The 4,208-nt window shown below is 38.9% G+C and overlaps 1 pseudogene; it reads left to right on the plus strand.

Moving 5' to 3' along the window:
- Positions 1-1,925: 1,925 nt before the first annotated feature.
- On the plus strand, positions 1,926-2,952 carry LOC111796180 (annotated as a pseudogene).
- Positions 2,953-4,208: the final 1,256 nt, after the last annotated feature.

Below are 4,208 nucleotides of genomic sequence, written 5' to 3' on the forward strand. Positions count from 1 at the left end.
TGTCATAAGATCTCCAAGTTGATAATTGAGCTGGTTGCTACCACGTCAATACACTACTCCTTCCTTCCAACGTTGATGAAATCCAAACAATGCCAGAACTTTTCACGAGTGATCACCTTTGTCAACATATCAGAAGGGTTATCAGCAATTCCAATTTTAATAAACGAATGTCCCCGTCACTAATAATTTCTCGAATAAAGTGAAAACAAACATCAATATGTTTAGTACGAGCATGATGGACTTGATTTTTTGACAAACAAATAGCACTCTGTCTATCACAAAACACATCTATATGTTCTTGAAAATACTCAAGTCATTGATCAAACAATGCATCCAAATAGCTTCTTTAAAAGCTTCCGTTACTGCCACATACTCTGCTCCAGTGGTAGACAATGCAACAGTAGACTGCAATGTTAAACGCCAACAAACGGCCCACCAACCATTGTAAATAAATAACCCGTAGTAGATCGTCGCTTATCTAAATCACCAGCATAATCAGAATCCACATAAACCAATTAAGAATCCATTTGATAGCCATAACATACATCAAAGCACCAACAACATTTGTATAAGGAATATTCTCCATATACCTTTTGTCATCGTCAGAACTTGGACACATGGAAGCACTAAGCTGGAAATAAGGAGCAAGTGGAGTACCAACGGGTTTGGTTGAATTATTCAAACTAAATCTTGTCAATACCTTGCGTAGATATTGAGACTGAGTCAACCAGACTGTTCCTTTTTTTCGATATCGCTCTATCTCCATTCCAAGTATTTTCTTTGAATTGCCTAAGTCTTTCATTTTAAATGTTTTAGAAAGCTGATCTTTGAGCTTATCAATCTCCACCTGTCTCATTGGCGAGGAGATTGCTTCAGCCCATACAAAGATTTCTTCAATCTATATACCAAATATTGTTGTCCAACTACTCGAAAAACCAACCGGTTGCGCCATATATATTTCTTTTGGAAGTCAATCAAAGGGAAATCATATGCTATCGTATCATCAAACCTTGCAGGTTTTCGAACTTTTCTTCGTGGTCTATTCCTAGCGATGGACTTAGGTTCCTCCACTCTTTCATTTACAAGGCTTTTCTCCTCCTTCTCCACCTGCTTCAATGTCTCATCATTATTTTCAATTTTCTGCAAAAACATTTCAGGCTCATCGAATGTCACATCTCAACTATTAACAATCTTGTTTCTGGACACCATAACCTATAGCCCTTCACGCCTTTACTAAAGCCTATAAACTTGGCTTTTTTGCTCTAGGATCCAGCTTTGAGTCTCAAGCGGAGTTTTCCCACCATTTTCAGAAACAGGTAAACGATTCACCAAATGAACTGCATAACTGAGAGCCTCAGCCCAAAATGCCTTACTCAATCCTGCTTGAGACAATATGCATTGAATCTTCTCTATTAATGTCTGGTTCATTCTCTCAGCAACTTCATTTTATTATGGCTTACCAGGAATAATGAAGTGTCGAATGATCCCTTCATCTCGGCATACTTTAAGAAATAGATCATAAGTATATTCTCCACCGTTGTCTGATCTCAGCTTTTTTATTTTTTTGTCCGTCTGATTCTTTACCATTTTCTTCCACTCTAGGAAGATTTGGAGAACCTCGTTTTTGTGCCTCATGGGATACATCCAAACTCTCCTCGTGTAGTCATCAATAAAGGTGACAAACCATCTCTTTCCTCCCAATGAGGCATTCTTCGTGGGCCCCATACATAAGTGTGAACATAATCCAAAATGCCCTTTGTTTGGGGTATAGTTGTACCAAACTTCACATTTTTTGTTTACCAAATATACAATATTCACAAAAATCAATTTTACCAGTTGTGGCACCCTTAAGGACTCCTTGGTTCACCAATGTCTGAAGCGCCTTCTCACCAGCATGCCCAAGTCTCATGTGCCATAATTTCGATATGTCTTGTTCTTTCGAACTTGCCACAGCAGCATGCCCAATTATTGTGGTTCCGTTGAGGTAGTATATGCTACCTCTTCTAGTTCCTTTAATTGCCACCAAAGCTCCACGAGCTACTTTCAAATTCCCTCCTTCTAAAATGATACTATAACCACTCGCATCCAAAACGCCAAGGGAAATCAAATTTTACTTCAAGTCAGGGACATACCTGACATCATTGAGTTTTCGTATAACTCCGTCGAACATCTTGATTTGTACTGAGCCGATTCCCGTCATCTTACAAGTACTATCATTGTCCATATAGGCAACTCTACCATATCCCAATCCCCAAACAAACCCTAATCTTCAATGGCCACGTCCTCCAAGACGACCGCGACGTCGAATTCTACAAAATCCTCTAGCATTCTCGCATTCAACTCCTCGTAGCTTCCGAATCCCAAAATAGTTCCCAATACCAATCGCAACCCCAAATCAACCCGAACCATTCAATCGGGCACCTCAAACAAAGGATCCACGAAATAAACTCTGTGGGCCCCATCAACGGGATCATGCTCCAACCCAACGCCTCCCCTGCCGACTTACAGGATTAACGTTCCTTGCGTGACAGTGAGATGTTGGAGAATTCCGAGGTTGAGGTTTGTTTGCGGCCGTCGCCTACGGTTTCGACCGGTGCGCCCGGAATGACAATGTTGTCGCCGCAGCCGTCGACGACACCGACAACGACAACGACGGCGACTGTGACGGTGGCAACGAGTGGGTCGTCGAAGAACAAGTTGAAAGTAATGGTGCAACCAAAATTTGGGAACTCAAAGATACCAATGGAAGTGAACCCAACGAATAACGTGGGGGAATTGAAGAAAGAGTTGCAAAAGCTACAGAAGAGACTGCATTTTCATCTGCCACCAGAGGGTTTCTTTTTCATTTATGACCGCGACGTTATGGACGAAGACCGCTCCTTCCGTTGGCATGGTGTGGCCCACGACGATACCATTGAGATCTTCAATGGCAGCATTTCTGGCAGATCTTAATTAGCACTGATACCACTTGTTGTGCGCCGAAAGTGGAACAAATATACTCATAACACCAATGAACGAAATTACACAAAGAGACACTAAGATATTTATGTGGTTCGGAGAGAAGAAGTTCCTCTACATCCACGGGTAGCAACCAATCACTGATAAACAAAGCTTTACAAGTGAATACCTCACTATCACACTATAAAGACTCTCACCAATATGTCACTCAAGAAATACAATGTGACACACAAAACATTCCGGAATCCCTATATCAAATTCCGATATGACTAAATCTCGTATGACTAAATCTAATCCAAATAACCCAATCAAATCAAAACTTATAACAATTTACAACACTAATGAGTTAAATCATCACCTACATCCAAAGGACTCTAGTCAGCAACATTGAAAGTAGAATGTACTGAAAATTCTCCGTAAAGATCAATTTTATAGGCATTGTTATTAATGATTTAAAGAACTGAATAACTGTCATCCCCTTTGAAGTAACTTTGTTTTCCTTTGAGATGAGAATCGCTCCTTGCGAAAATGTATCCAAACCCAGTCACTTGGTTGAAAAATGATTTCCTTTCGTCCTTCGTTAATTCTTAAAGAAACTTTGAAATTTTGTTTCACATTTCTCTCCACCTCTTTATGTAATATTTTGATAAAATTTGTCTTACTTGTGGCTGCTTCACTTGCAAAAATATTAGAATGAATAAGAAGCAAATCAAGAGGCGTAAGAGAATTAAATCCATAAACAACTTCAAAAAGGAAAACAATGAGTAGTACTGTGAATTGTTTATTATATGTAAACTCTTCAAATGGCAAACATTCATTCCAAGACTTAATATTCTTATAAATAATAGCCCTAAACAATGTTTCTAATATTCTATTAACCATGTTTGCCCATTAGTCTGATGATGACATGTAGTTGAAAACAACTTGGTACCCAATTTACCCCACAATACTTTCTAAGAGACTTAAAAAGTTAACCTCCTTGTCACTAAAAATTATCCTACAGATTCCACGTAATCTTACTACTTCCTTAAAGAATAAATCAGCAACATGCTTTACATCATCCGTCTTGTTGCATGCAATAAAATGAACAATCTTACTATATGTCTGCCACAACAAAAATACTATCTTTACCCTTTTTAGTGTGCACCAAACCGAGAACAAAATCTATAGATATATTAGTCTAAAGTTCCTTAGGTACATTCAAAGGAGTATACAATCCATTTGGTTGTGATCTAGATTTAGCTTCTTTG

This window comes from Cucurbita pepo, chromosome LG01 (assembly GCF_002806865.2).
Source record: "Cucurbita pepo subsp. pepo cultivar mu-cu-16 chromosome LG01, ASM280686v2, whole genome shotgun sequence".
In the NCBI taxonomy this organism is placed as follows: Eukaryota; Viridiplantae; Streptophyta; class Magnoliopsida; order Cucurbitales; family Cucurbitaceae; genus Cucurbita; species Cucurbita pepo.